Below are 16,815 nucleotides of genomic sequence, written 5' to 3' on the forward strand. Positions count from 1 at the left end.
TACATACAATAAATGACTTCTTGCTCTCTACCACAAGATTCCACAAGGCCAAATCTTGTCAGAGCCATGTATAACTCTTGGATTTCTTGTTAGCCAATCCCGTCTTTTCGCATTTCCACAACTTTCAGAATTAAAATGTTGAAGATCATTTACACAATCCTGGACTAGTAATATCTTCCCCTTCTTGCTCAATCATGTTCTACATTTCCTATCACACTGATACTGCTTACTATGAAGCAGACTTACACTACCTTTATGACTAGTACAATTATTTAATTCTCTACATCACTTTTAATCACAAAGCAATGTAAAACAGTAGACAGCATTGCAGACTTACATTCCCTCTACTCCATGTTTTGATTCGCTGCTTCAATTAGCTTATAAAAAGAAATAGTTTTTCTGAACTCATTCAAAGTGCACATATTTCTCAATAACGTCCAGTGTTATGGTAAAAAGTTATGTCTCTGTACTACACTTATCTTCAAGGCCAAATAGTGTAGGAGCCATGAGAACTTCTTGAAATTCCTCATAGCACATCCCGAGATTCTTTCCCTAAAATTTTGGTTTTAAAAACACCAGGTAAGAGTTTTTAAGGTCATATGGCAATTTTTTTTTGAAAATGAAAACAGAATCATTGCAGAATGACCAGCCATTTCTACACTTTAAATAAGCTGTATAATGTCCTGATGTTATTGAAGAACCAACATGATATATAATTGCTACAGTTACAAAAGTCCTTCCTGATATTGACAACTGTGAAGCCACAAAATTTTTAATTAAAGTTGTCAATTTTGTTCCATCAGGCCTACATCGTTGGAACATTAAAATGACATACTGGCCATATGTTCGTATAAATAATGTGGACATCATTTCAGATTTACATTGCCTACACTCCATATTGTGATCAGCTGCTTTTACTAGCTTATTAAAAGAGACTGATTTACTGTCTGGCAAAGTTAAATATATAAATCTTTCTGAGTCTACACTAGTACTACTTGATACCCTACAGTTCTCGCAGTCATGCTGCCATTGATAAGAAAGCCCAAACAGATGATCTACATCTACACCTTCAGCATACAATACATCAAGCATATACATTAAAAACTCCTGACAATCTTGCTGACTATTTTGAGAGAATTGTGTTTGGCCTGAACATCTGTCTAACAGATTTCGAATTTCAGACACACTTTCTATGTTTGTTCTATCAGTGCTATATTTCTCTAACACAGAATTTAACAAACTGCAAAATCTTTGATCAGAATTGACCACAATCTCTTCTTTTACATTTTGTAGAGAAAACAAAACATTAATCACTACATTAGCATAGCAGTTGACACCAGAACTGTTTTCAAATTGAAAACCAACAACATCTTCAACAGAATCCTTTTTGTTTCTGCTTATAATTTCAGGTTCATCGACTTTTCGTCTTTTTGCTACAACCTCCCCAGTATTGGTCACATTTCTTCGTTTCCGGCCTACCACACGTTTCTCAAACAAAGGATACTGAGGCAAATGTGGCGCATACTCTCTTCTCAACCTATTGTATTCCTTAACACAATCTAGATCCGCACAAATGTTTGTGACATCACACTCAATCAAGTACAATCCCGATAAAGTCCTAACTCGTGACAATGCCACATATGCCATACCCTCCTTGAACACAGAACTGCCAATATTCACCAATGCACAGTCTACACTTAAACCTTGCGATTTATGGATTGTCACCGCATATGCCAAGCAAACAGGAAACTGCTTACGACGAACATATAAGTCTTTTACAAGCAAAAATCTAGCAGAACAACGAGCAATTAGCTGTACTTCCTCAATGCCATCAAATTTAATTTTTAAAAATTCAATTCCATCTCTATTTCTGTATTTCACAAAATCAACAACATTACCCATTGATCCATTTACCAGACCTCTTTCAACATGTAAATTCCTTCTTAAAATTATACGGCAGTTCAAGCACACATTCAGAGTCTTTTCAAAACCTGCAGTTTTAGATATACTCTTCTCTAATGAATCCAATTTTGTTTTCAGATTCTCAGACAAAATAATTGTTGATCCCATATGCTCTACTCTGTCAATAGCTTCCAATTTCACAATCTCTTGCTTTTCTAAATGCAACATTTTGTTGTTGAATTTGGCACATTCTGCAAGAGTTGGCATCAAACATATTCCAGATTTTTTCTCAGTAACTTTCTGAAAAATATTCTCAGGCACAACATCTTTGTCTGGATATAAATTTGTCAGTAATCGTGCATGTAAAGCTTCTTTCCCATGCTCGGTCACTTTTCCAATTCTAACATCTTGTAGAATAGTCTTGTAAACTTCATCCTTTGCCTGACGCATATTTTCATGCAGTTCAGCATAATTGAAGTTTAACCATATATTGACGTTGCCAATACTCCCTAAGCACTTCCTGGTATCTTCATGCGTGAGCATTTTGAACACAGGTTGCCCTTTCACTGGTGTCAGCTGCAGAAGATCTCCGAAAACAATGATGTGTTTGCCACCAAATAACACATCATACTCTGTTTTGAGAACTTCTTGCATTCTCAAATGCACAAAGGCAAGCATGACATTGGAAACCATGCTTACTTCGTCAATGATAAGAAGTTTCATTTTCCTCAAGACTCTTGAAACTTCAAAACAAGCATCTCCAGATAGCTTGTGATATTCTAATTTGTTGTCATGCTCCACTGGCAGCATCAGTAAACAATGTAAAGTAATCCCTTTAATGTTATGTGCTGCCAGTCCAGTTGGAGCGGTGACAACACAAGACAGCGATGACTCTGTCCTTTCCTGCAAATAACATGAAATTGCTTTAATAAGGAAACTTTTTCCAGTTCCCGCTTCTCCACTCACGTACAGTCGGACAGGCTTCAACGACGTACATGAGCACTCTTTCTTGTCATGACTTAATCCATGATCAATTTGCATGGTAAGTTCGTCATATATTTTCCTCTGCTCAACGTTGAGTTGTCTTTCCAACTCTTCTAAGTTAACCGCATCCTCCTGAGCATGTGCCATGGCTCTTTCCACTTCATTCATAGCAGTGGCAGCTTCATTTTCGATAAGAGGTCCTCCTAGTGGATCCTGACTCAATGAAGCAGAACTCTGACTGTCCTGAGAACTGTCTCTGGCAATCTCGGCTGCAATCGTTGCTTCCTGCTCAATTTCCACATTCAACATTTCTACATATTTGGGAAAAGCAGGACATTCTATGGTCTCCTTGGCAGCATTGAATGAGTCTTCGTAACAAAGGAAATCTCCAAGCAGTTCCTCTTCTGCACGCCAAGGCTTAAAAAGTTGCAAAAGTGCTAAATAGAAAAACTCCTTTTTTTCAGGAGATTCGCCACTCAATTTTCGATGGTTTATCAAGTGGCATTTTCTTTGCTTGACCAGACATCCCTCACTTCCTATTACAGCATACACTCCTTTCTCAGTATCTTCTTTGATGTTCCTCTTGAATATGTAATTTTGCAGAACCTCATACAGACAAACATTCTCGAGGTGACTGCTTCGATTTGGATAATATGTATCCAACATGTTGCTCTTCAAAATGTCGGTACTGTTTGGCTCCTTTTCCGCCAAATACTCAATTTCCCGCACAGGTTTCAGAACTCGATTACGCGTTGCAGCAAGACCAACACTCGCCCAAACGATACTCCTGGACTTGGCATAGAGACTTGCTGAAGACAACCGGTCAGAACATTCGTAAGCTCCGATTTCTCGATGCGACAACATCTTCAGACTGAAACTGTACAACTTCTTGCTGAGGCTCTTTTCATGGGAAATGTCCTCCCACATATCCTTCAATTCTGTCTTCTCTTTTTTGGTGATGTAAGATGTCACATACCGAGCCACAGCCATACAGTTATCAGCCACAAACTGTATATCCATGTTAGCATTCCACATGGACAAAATCACCGGGTTGTAGTCGTTAATGTACTTAGACTCTTCGTTCCTCTTCAAATTGTATGTGTTTTTAGGTGATTTCTTCATCACATTATGTCGCAGCGAAGACATCAAACTGTTCACTCTTCCTTTAGAAATCACCGGTCGTGGAAAGCCGAAACGGCATTTGGTGTAGAACTTGTCTTTGTTCCGGAATTTACGACGACAGTACTTTCCACATCGATGGCTTTGGAAACGTAGAACTTTTTCTCGTAGGCTTTTTTTCTCCTTTGCGTTTGGAACAGCACACGTAGAATACTGTTCTATGAAACTCATCACTGAGTCTTCTGCATCCGTTCCAAATTTAGGTGCATCCTTGATCCACAGCAACATATGTATATGAGGAGCACCTCTTGCTTGGTACTCCTTCCTCCAGAAGAAATCCAACACCTCTCCAAGAGGTGGATTCTTCTTATTCATGATGAAAGACATCATACCTTCAAATCTATGATTGAAGTACCTACATACATTGACTGGATCCAAAGAGCACAGTTCTCCGGGTGTCTTGAATTCGATGTTTTCTACGTTAGCATTTGCCTCTCGTAGAAATTCAAGTAAGTCTTCCCAGCCATACTCAGCACAGCTCAAAGTGAGGAACCATGTGGGAGTTCCTAAGTTCCTTAGCATACATTTTAAATCACCATGACGACGGTACCAGTACTCATTAGTACCACGCTGACACGCCATGAGATTAATCAGGTGAGAATCCAAAATACTGTCTTGGACATTGACTTTATCCATAAAGTCACTTGCCGAGATGTTTTGCATGTGTATACCACTTTTCAAGATGTGGTTCACTGCATATGACAGTCCAGACAGATCGCTTTCAAACAGGAGATGAAACAAATAAGGAATGCATTGTCGAAACCTAGGATCTCCTGCATACAATCGCAAAGTCCGGTATTCAGAAGCAGGAATTTGATGAGGTCGCTCATCATATCTTCCTCCCTGACCTGTTGGAAAAAGCTGTGGGAAACACCGAGCTTCCAAACTTTCCTCCCAAACACTAATGGGACTCCCTTTCGCTTGTTTCATTTGAAACAACTCAATAGCATTCCCCATGACTTCCTTGGAATGCAAAGGATGAACACTATAATGTTCATATATTTCTTCACTAGTACAGGGTTCTACTTTCTCAATTTGACCAGCACACAAATCGTTATCCTCTTCCTCACTTACTTCCTCTTCTGCAACATATACATTTTTATAGTACTTATTATATTTTTTCAAATACAATGTTGCCCTTTTGACTTTCCTAACATCTACTAAATCTTGCCATATTTTCTTATTCTTTGTCGGAACCCCATTAACTAAGATAACAAGAGGTTCCTCTTCCACTTTTTCTACTCCAATTGTGTTAATGTTTTTCTTCAAATCTAGAGGCAAATAAACAACTCTTCCCTTTAATCCTCTCTGTAAATCTGATGGAGGCAATTTCCCTGTCTTTGGCTCCATTCTTACAATAGCCTGAAAGGGATGGATACTTTGAATCAAAATAGATTCATAAGTATTTAAATCCTTCAATTCAGAAGGAATCTCAACCAATTCCAGATTATTATGAACTGCTCTAGCAGGCATCTGGTTTTGATTTAATTTGTTACAACAATAAGTACACACACGTTGATCCAATCCCAAATCAAAACAATTTTCTACCATCAAGTATGTTGTAAAATCCTTCCATTCACTATTATTTTCCCTTTCACTTTTTCCATATAAATCCACTAACTTAGTCTGATTCTTATAATAAGTGCGTCGACAACACACACAAGTGAAATTTGGCCTCTCACTTGATTTCACCTCAAACGTCGCAATTTCCCTCTGGAAATTATCTGTACTGGAAACCTGTACACTATCTTCCACATTACTCTCTTCTTCTTGGTCAATTTCAACATTCTCCTCTTTACTTCCATGGTAACAAAACTCAATTTCTTCACATATATTCTTCACATCTATTTCAGAACCATGCAAAAGAGCAGCGCATAATTGTTTAAGCATAATTGCTGGACTCTTAGCATAATACAACATTCTAACTAATTTCCTCACTTTATTATGATGCACTGCTAGCATCCTGAAATGATGAAAAACACTCTGGCATACTCTCCTGGAAAGACAAGCCAGTGAATGACCATGCAAACCTATCACTTCTCTCACTCTGCAAGGATCTAATTCTTGCAACAACTTCATTTTCTGCTTCAAACTGTTCTTACTAAATGACCGTATAAAATCACAAAGCAAATTGATGGAATCCTGTCGTACACTGCAAATACTACTACACTTCCAGGTGTACACAGGACCCTTAGGACGTCTCCCTAAAACCTCATTACCTAACACCTCTTCTATCTCTGTTGTCACAAGTTTTTCTTTTTCAACTGGACAACCATCTTTCACTTCATAAGCTCGACCACTGGTGTCAACTGCATGCACCAAATCATTATCCTGGAAATAACTCTCCTCATTAAAAAATGCCTCAGAGCTTGAACTATGCATCCATTCTCCAGAAAAAACTTCACAAAAATTACTACGATTAACTATTCTCTTCCATCTACTATTTCTTTTGAAATCATAAATTACCTTGTTTAGCTTCCGAATTCTATTGATTGTCAAAATAAATAACTTACGTTTAATTTCAAATGCCTGATCAATAACTTTCTCAACAATTTTTTTTCTCTTATAAAAAACCACTTTCTGCTGACCTTTCCTAATATTTTTTAACAAATTCCCAATTATCCTGTTGCGGAACATTCGTTTACGAATATCCCTAAACTCTTGTTTCCTTCTACTTTCATGCATAGAGTTATCTCTTACTCTAGCAGTAACATTTCTCATTGGCCTTTCCTTACCATTTGAATTCTGTCTCCTTTTCTGGACTGATACATTTTCTGTAGTAATATTTTTTTTACTACACATATTTCTTATGACTGTTTTTCCACTCTTACCCGGTGCTTTCTTGGTGACTTGACAAATCTTTTTGTTAGAGGACTGCTGCATTCTTCCATGGTCCTGCTGTCTTTGACGTTTTGCAGCCTTTCTTACTCTTTCTTTGCTAGGCATCCTAAAATCTTGAAATAATCTGCAGTTGAATCTGTGGTAAAATATAATAAAAAATGTTATTAACCACTATTACCCAACAGTAAATTAATAACAGTCATCAAAAACTTAACACACTACTTAAGTATATAATATACTGAAGCCTATCTCCAATTTTTCACTGAACAGGACTCATCTCTTCTTAACCTTGGATAAACCTCACCTACTCTGTGTCCCCTGCACATAATTAAATGTAAAGGGGCAGATTTATATTAACTAGCACATCCCCAGGGATGCACCAGTTAACGTGCACCGCTGCTCTGCCACCCACGGTGTGCCGCATTTACAATCAGATAGGACAAAGCTACATCAAAACCCTGCGCCTGCTTGAAGCAGGCATAGATCTTGACGCAGGTAGGCTGAAAGCTAAAGCAACAACTAAGTATCGTGTGCAGAAGTTACAAAAAAGGAAAAATGGCGTTTAAACCAGTAATGACCCATGCTAACGTAACACAGTGTAAAAATATCCAGGATCTACATCAGTTTGGGGTTCACGAACCTGGCAGGTACAAGGCACTGAGGCTTTCCACCGTGCATGTCTCATCCCAAATCATATGTTGTTTGTGAATGAAACAATTTCCCAGACCAAATGCTTTGGATTGGCTACTTCTAAAAAATTAAACACCCCTACTATCCCGGAGTTAGAGGAATATGATGGTTGGAGTAATTTTACTCGTTGTCCATTAAAGATTTACAGGCCCTACTCCGTAATTCTTCCTTTAACATTTCCAGTATAAATCCAAAAGGTTCACTGCTTTGGCAACGTGCCTTATCCACGGTTTAATAACGCTGCCTTTTGCTTTATATAAGTTTTCAAATTGTATGAAATATATACCAATAGGTCGTTATTAACCTTTAGGTAGTGGTTTTCTTCATGAGGTCTGGTCGCTTCCATACACATACAGATTTTCAAAGATGATCAAGACCTTTATCTGAATGGAGAGGAATGCACTGAGACGCCAGATCATTCACTAATGTGTAGGCACATACAGTTACACGGTTCATGCAACAAACACCGACCAAATATGGCTTGCGTGTTGCAAGGCACGCCAGTTCCTGCTATCATCCCCACGTTCAAGTTCTTGGAAAATGGTAGTTATTTGATGCTCAATAATGAAGATTGTTCTGGGTTAATTAAAAGTATTCATTTTATCGTAACAGTAAATGAACGGGTTATTTGCTGCAGAAATGTTCTATTTCCTCCCACACATGAACATAGGGAGTTTTCAATCTGGCCACAAATACCAACCTTGGGAGCACATTTCAACGGCATGGCAAGAATAAGAGCTCTTTTGTCTCAGAGAGAGGTGGCCTTGAGTTCGGCCCGTGAAACTTTCGTGCTTCACATAGCGAACACCCGTACAGAGGTGCAGACCCTTTTAAATACAGATTCGACTTTGCATTTCAGCAAGATTACCCATTCATTTCCATGCAGCAGGAGGCCCATAGGAATGAAGGTGCAATTTGCGATTAGCAATTACCTCATCGCAAATTACGAATTTTTCCGACGGTGCAGGGGTGTCTCAAGAACACCCTGCTGCACCCCTGAAAAAAAAATTTGGGGTCATATGGCGCACATAAATTTTGAAAACATTCCTTTACCTCAAAAACGATTTTCAACTCATAATTTGAAAACACTGCACATGGGGAAATGACTTAAAATGTCCTTAAGACACATAAAAGCATTTTTTGATTGCCTTTGCAGCATGTTTCAGTCACCTTTAACATGCCTATGTAACGGAAACATTCAAAATCTAAATTTGCCATGCACAGGTGGGAGCATATTTACAAGCAATTTGCTCCACAGACAAACTTCTTACATTGAAATGGGAAAAATAACATCAGAGACTCTCAATTACCTTATAAAGAAGCAGACACCATTATGTCCTTCTCATCAATATTAAAACCATTGCTTTTTCTCAAAAACGATTTACAAGTCATAATTTGAAAACACTCCACAGCTCCTATGCACATAAAAGCCCTGTCAGTACTAATACTTCACATTTTCTCCAATTACAATTTCTCAAAGAAACAAAATCTATTTGTGAAACACTTGAGACAAAGCAACATTTGAAAAACACAACTTTCTTCATAATTTTCTCCTTAAAGCACACTATTTTCTATCTAAATTAAAGACATTTTTTCTCACCTTAGCAAATACTTTGAGTTTCAAAACAGTCTCAGAAACACACCAATTTGTCTTCAGCAGAGCAAAAGGTATGCACTCCAGAGTCTGCAGCTATCAAAAGCACAGAAATGCTGTAATTCCTCACACAGATCTCTCATGTCACCCAATCAAAACTCTTCCCTCACTTTTTTTCAAAGCAAAACCCTTCCCCCCTCTGCCCCCTCTCTGCTTTTTCTGCATAGCAACCACCTCTTGCAAGACCTCTCACACAACAATGTTGCAATTGAACTCTGAACTCTCAGTGCACCTGCATATCCAGAGCATTCTTTCATTTAATGATTTTTTCTTCGCCACTCAAAATACATCTTTCAACGAACTCATCCATGCACACTAACTTTCTGTTTTCAGCAATCAAAATCCACCAATCACTCTTACTGCTTCATTAACACAGAAACTCCTCAGTTTTTTTCATTTTACACTCTCATTTTTTCAACTGCCATTTCATTGCCACACTTCATCTGACTGCAGGAGAACCTTCTCTCGCCATGTTTTCTGTCTGGATTGTTGGACATAGCTACATCTATTGGGCTCAAAGGTACGCTGAAAACAGGAATTTACCTAACCTCAATTTACAAAATGTGGAAATTAAGTGGTTTGGCCACAGAGGATTAAAATGTCACCAATTGATACCATTGGTGAAAACCTTTATGCATTTGCCAAAACCTGACCTGTTAATTGTGCACTGTGGAGGTAATGATTTGGGCACTTTGACTGGGGTAGGTCTGGAAATGCTTTTAAAGGACACCTTTGAGCAATTGATGGCACTTTTTCCTCAGACTGCCTTGGTATATTCAAATATATGCCAAAGACAGAAATGGAGGTGGTCGAACCAATTTTGTCTACAAATTGAGAAATCGAGGAAGCATGTAAACAAATCTGTTTCAGCTTACATGAGAGACCATGGAATGGGCTCCCTGTACAACAATAACTTGCGTTACTACATGCAAGATATCTACAGAGCAGATGGAGTTCACTTCTCAGATGAGGGCAACAGAGTTTTCACTCTGAATTTAAGAATGTGCATTGGTACCTACTTATAAGTACCTAAATGTACCATAAACCCAAAAGCTCTTCTCAGAGCTAACCTACATCTGATCACTCACAATTATTATTTTACTCTAACTTTTTTCACTAATTTTCAAGAAAGTACGCTCCCCAGACCGCTTCCCGGTTCGCGAACCGGGCGCACTCCACGCAAAAAAACTAAAAAAACGGTATATTTTTTTTTTGCCCTGCGAGACCCTTTCAAAGCCTCCACATCAAACCTAGGGGGTCAGGGAGGATCTACTATGCCCCCTTATGGTCATTTGCCCCTTCGCTTTGGCCTCCTCTTGTCTCTCGATCCTACCGAGAGACAAGATGGCGGCCGCTACGGACTGTTTGGAATGTTTACAGACGCCGAAAAACCAATCAGCTTCGCAAACCTCCGTAACGCGAAAAGTACGAGAAGCGGAGCGCTGTTACAGATATATATCTTTTTTTGAACGTTAATTTCTCAAAATCCACTAGAGCACATATATTGAGACCTAGCAAAGGCACATCGGGCTACCAGTCCCTACAATTTTGCCAAGTTTCGTGCAAATCCATTCAGCCGTTCGATTATTATTATTATTATTTTTTTTGCCCCGCGGGGCCTTTTTAAAACCTCCACATCAAACGTAGGGGGTCACCGACGATCTACTATTCCCCCTTATGGTCATTTGCCCCTTCGCTTTGGCCTCCTCTTGTCTCTTGATCCTACCGAGAGACAAGATGGCGGCCGCTACGGACTGTTTGGAATGTTTACAGACGCCGGAGAGCCAATCAGCTTCGCTTCGCAAAGCTCCGTAACGCGAAAAGTACGCGAAGCGGTGCGCTGTTACAGATATATATCTTTTTTTGAACGTTAATTTCTCAAAATCCACTGGAGCACATATATTGAGATCTAGCAAAGGCACATCGGGCTACCAGTCCCTACAATTTTGCCAACTTTCGTGCAAATCCATTCAGCTGTTCGATTATTATTATTTTTATTTTTTTTGCCCCGCGGGGCCCTTTTAAAACCTCCACATCAAACCTAGGGGGTGAGCGACAATGTACTATGCCCCCTTATGGTCATTTGCCCCTTCGCTTCGGCCTCCTCTTGTCTCTCGATCCTACCGAGAGACAAGATGGCGGCCGCTACGGACTGTTTGGAATGTTGACAGACGCCGGAGAACCAATCAGCTTCGCTTCACAAAGCTCCGTTGCGCGACAAGTACGCGTCCTGGGCCGCTGCCCGGTCCGCTGTTACAGATATATATCTTTTTTTAAACGTTAATTTCTCAAAATCCACTGGAGCACATATATTGAGACCTACAAAAGGCACATCGGGCTACCAGTCCCTACAATTTTGCCAAGTTTCGTGCAAATCCATTCAGCCGTTCGGGCTAAAAGTGAGGCCAACCGCCCTATGGAAATTAACATGGGAAAAACGCGTTTTGGGACCCCCCTTTTTTCTCGGCCCCCCCTTGACGAACCCCCCCCCAAATTTTCAGGGGCTGCTCAGAAACAAAATGTGCCATTTTCCTGAAATTTTCAGCCAATTCCGCCCACAAACGCCAAAGTTATTAGACATAGAATTTTCAAAAAACCCATAGAGAAAAAATCCTAACTATATATACCTACTGGCGACCGCCAGTAGGTAATATATATATATATATATATATACAAACATACGCCTCAACCTACTATGGCATATATGTATGTACAAAAAGTTTCTACTATCCTGGTTTAATCAATTCACTTATCCTGATTTGCATTTCAACTATTAAACATCACATGATAATGCCGACGCGTTTCTAGCCCCACTGTTTTCTTTACGGACATTCATCAGGGCTCCTTAGTGAAAACATATTGGACATATCTTATGTTTTTGTCTTTTGGGCAATCCTGTGTGACCTCACTTTCTGTGGGCTGAAACTTATGCTGCAGAGATTTTCTTGCCACGGGCGCGCTCTAACCTTAACAGTCGAATCTGAAACACTCTTTTGATAGTGGAGATTTACTGTTCTGTACTATTCGTTTCCTCTTTTAGTCCATACTGTTTGACACTGGAATTATGCAGTAATGGGGGCCAAATTATGCCAGTATTGACTAAATTATGCAGCAAAAAAAGGCTGCAGCGTAATGCAGCATATTTTCTGATACTTTATTATTTTGACATTTCTTCACATGCTAACCGTCTCTGCAAAGATTTTGCCTTATTAGTACAAGTGTAACATACAAATGCAGTAGTGGGAAAGATGACCAGTCAACCTTTGCAAAGGGCCCTCCACTTCTCAGAAACACAAGTCACATTTTTTAGCAACTTTTGATCCGTTTGAGCTACAAACAAATTATTGGTTAAAATCGTCAAATTATGAAGCAGATGATGCATTATGTGGCAAATATTGCATAGCCATAATTATATAGTAAACATTTGCAAACTAGGATATTTTGCCATTCATGTTTGAACTGCTCTTGTAGAAAAAGGGAGAAGTGCTGAAGACAGAAACTCCATGCACGGAGACAAATGGCTTGTGATTCCACTTTAAAGCGTTTTTGGGGCATTTTGTGAATGGAAACATTTTCCACTCCCTGAATGTCAATAACTCATATTATACCTTAAATAGACGTGTACTCATTGGTTGAATTAAATAGCGTAATAAGCTGTAACTGGGTAGTGAAATGCCAAACAAATACAAAAAATTAGAATGATTTGCTCTTTCTGGAAACACCTCTGACTCAGCCCACTGATCCAATCCTTGGGTTATTCCCGCCCTCTACTTCTCCGCCCACAGTTCCCCTACTTTTTTTCCTCCACTTCGACCACTGCACAGGGTGGCTGAGCAAGAAAATACCTACTTTCTAAAAGTGGTATTTTCAAAAACAGAACATAAAAATCATCATTATTTGTATACTCTGAGTTCAGGCATACTAAACCCCATTCCCTATCTTGTTCCATAATATATATATATATACAGCCTTTCTATAGTGAAAAACTAAATACAATGTAATTCACTTCTAGGACATGTCACAAACACCAGTACATGTCCTACCTTTAATATACATGGCACCCTACCCACAGGGGTTTCTTGCGGGTGACTTACATGTAAGAAAACCGGAGGTTGGGGCCTGGCAAGTGGGTGCACTTACCAGATCGACATGGCAGCTATAAACTGCTTGCAGACACTGCAGTGGCAGGTTTAGAACCCTTTACAGGGATGCTTGGGTGGGTGGCACAAACAGTGCTGCAGGTCCACTAGCTAAACCAAGATAGGGGTCAGGCACAACGGACAGGACCCAGGAATCGTATTTCTTTGAAAGCAGTAACCACACTATATACTTTTTGTGGTGGGGTTATTTATTTACCCTATTTTTTCAGTACTTTTGTTTCTTATTTATTATTTTATTATTATTAAAGGGGCTTATAAAGCGCATGGTGACGCCAGCAGGCGTGTCCCCGCGCTGTGGAGAAGAATCAGGGTGACTGAGGAAGAGAACTACAGGGTGAATAGATGGGTTTTTAGAAGTTTTCTGAAGGTGAGCTCATTACTCGATAGCCTATTGTTGGCGGGGAGAGAGTTCCATTTGTTGGCTGCCAACGAGCGGAACGAACGGCCTCCCATTCGCGCTTTTTTTATACGAGGGATCTTGAGCAAACCCATACCCATGGAGCGAAGGGATCCGTTAGGCTCATAGGGAACGGCGAGGTCAGCCAGGTAGGACGGTGCTTTATCAGAGATGATTCTATAGCACCAGAGAAGAGCTTTAAATAAGATTCTTTTCCTAATAGGCAGCCAATGCAGGGTTGCTAAGGTAGGTTTGGAGGGCACCCTTCTAGGAAGTCTCAGCACTAGTCGTGCAGCTGAGTTTTGTAGCACCTGCAGCCTCCTGATGTTATTTTCCGAGGTACCTAGAAGGAGCACGTTACCATATTCCATACGGGAGGTTACAAGGGCCTGAATCATGGTGCGCCTGGACTCCAGGGGAAGGAGATCCAGGGTACGTTTGAGGGTTTTCATGACCCCAAAACATTTCCCTACCATTTTATGTACATGGCTGTCAAACGAAAGTTTCGTATCTACCCAGACACGGGTAGATACGGATAAGGAATCTCTCTTCTTTCTAGAACAACACATATATCAAACACAATTTATACAACATTTAACATTAATGACTTTAACATTATTTAACGACATACAACATTTATAACTTTTACCATCATCATTTGTAGACAATATGTCTTGGACTCAACAACAATTAGGACGCCCCACAAATATATATCACACATATATATATATATATATATATATATATATATTACCTACTGGCGGTCGCCAGTAGGTATATATAGTTAGGATTCTTTCTCTATGGGATTTTTGAAAATTCTATGTCTAATAACTTTGGCGTTTGTGGACGGAATTGGCTGAAATGTTCAGGAAAATGGCACATTTTGTTTCTGAGCAGCCCCTGAAAATTTTGGGGGGGTTCGTCAAGGGGGGGCCGAGAAAAAAGGGGGGTCCCAAAACGCGTTTTTCCCATGTTAATTTCCATAGGGCGGTTGGCCTCACTTTTAGCCCGAACGGCTGAATGGATTTGCACGAAACTTGGCAAAATTGTAGGGACTGGTAGCCCGATGTGCCTTTTGTAGGTCTCAATATATGTGCTCCAGTGGATTTTGAGAAATTAACGTTTAAAAAAAGATATATATCTGTAACAGCGGACCGGGCAGCGTCCCAGGACGCGTACTTTTCGCGCAACGGAGCTTTGTGAAGCGAAGCTGATTGGTTCTCCGGCGTCTGTCAACATTCCAAACAGTCCGTAGCGGCCGCCATCTTGTCTCTCGGTAGGATCGAGAGACAAGAGGAGGCCAAAGCGAAGGGGCAAATGACCATAAGGGGGAATAGTAGATCCTCGCTGACCCCCTACGTTTGATGTGGAGGTTTTAAAAGGGCCCCGCGGGGCAAAAAAAAATAAAATAATAATAATCGAACGGCTGAATGGATTTGCACGAAACTTGGCAAAATTGTAGGGACTGGTAGCCCGATGTGCCTTTGCTAGGTCTCAATATATGTGCTCCAGTGGATTTTGAGAAATTAACGTTCAAAAAAAGATATATATCTGTAACAGCGCTCCGCTTCGCGTACTTTTCGCGTTACGGAGGTTTGCGAAGCTGATTGGTTTTTCGGCGTCTGTAAACATTCCAAACAGTCCGTAGCGGCCGCCATCTTGTCTCTCGGTAGGATCGAGAGACAAGAGGAGGCCAAAGCGAAGGGGCAAATGACCATAAGGGGGCATAGTAGATCGTCCCTGACCCCCTAGGTTTGATGTGGAGGCTTTGAAAGGGTCTCGCAGGGCAAAAAAAAAAATACAGTTTTTTTAGTTTTTTTGCGTGGAGTGCGCCCGGTTCGCGAACCGGGAAGCGTTCTGGGGAGCGTACTTTCTTGAAAATTAGTGAAAAAAGTTAGAGTAAAATAATAATTGTGAGTGATCAGATGTAGGGTAGCTCTGAGAAGAGCTTTTGGGTTTATGGTACATTTAGGTACTTATAAGTAGGTACCAATGCACAGTCTTAAATTCAGAGTGAAAACTCTGTTGCCCTCATCTGAGAAGTGAACTCCATCTCCTCTGTAGATATCTTGCATGTAGTAACGCAAGTTATTGTTGTACAGGGAGCCCATTCCATGGTCTCTCATGTAAGCTGAAACAGATTTGTTTACATGCTTCCTCGATTTCTCAATTTGTGGACAAAATTGGTTCGACCACCTCCATTTCTGTCTTTGGCATATATTTGAATATACCAAGGCAGTCTGAGGAAAAAGTGCCATCAATTGCTCAAAGGTGTCCTTTAAAAGCATTTCCAGACCTACCCCAGTCAAAGTGCCCAAATCATTACCTCCACAGTGCACAATTAACAGGTCAGGTTTTGGCAAATGCATAAAGGTTTTCACCAATGGTATCAATTGGTGACATTTTAATCCTCTGTGGCCAAACCACTTAATTTCCACATCTTGTAAATTGAGGTTAGGTAAATTCCTGTTTTCAGCGTACCTTTGAGCCCAATATATGTAACTATGTCCAACAATCCAGACAGAAAACATGGTGAGAGAAGGTTCTGCTGCAGTCAGATGAAGTGTGGCAATGAAATGGCAGTTGAAAAAATGAGAGTGTAAAATGAAAAAAACTGAGGAGTTTCTGTGTTAATGAAGCAGTAAGAGTGATTGGTGGATTTTGATTGCTGAAAACAGAAAGTTAGTGTGCATGGATGAGTTCGTTGAAAGATGTATTTTGAGTGGCGAAGAAAAAATCATTAAATGAAAGAATGCTCTGGATATGCAGGTGCACTGAGAGTTCAGAGTTCAATTGCAACATTGTTGTGTGAGAGGTCTTGCAAGAGGTGGTTGCTATGCAGAAAAAGCAGAGAGGGGGCAGAGGGGGAAGGGTTTTGCTTTGAAAAAAAGTGAGGGAAGAGTTTTGATTGGGTGACATGAGAGATATGTGTGAGGAATTACAGCATTTCTGTGCTTTTGATAGCTGCAGACTCTGGAGTGCATACCTTTTGCTCTGCTGAAGACAAA

This window comes from Lissotriton helveticus, chromosome 7 (genome assembly GCF_964261635.1).
Source record: "Lissotriton helveticus chromosome 7, aLisHel1.1, whole genome shotgun sequence".
NCBI classification, from domain to species: Eukaryota; Metazoa; Chordata; class Amphibia; order Caudata; family Salamandridae; genus Lissotriton; species Lissotriton helveticus.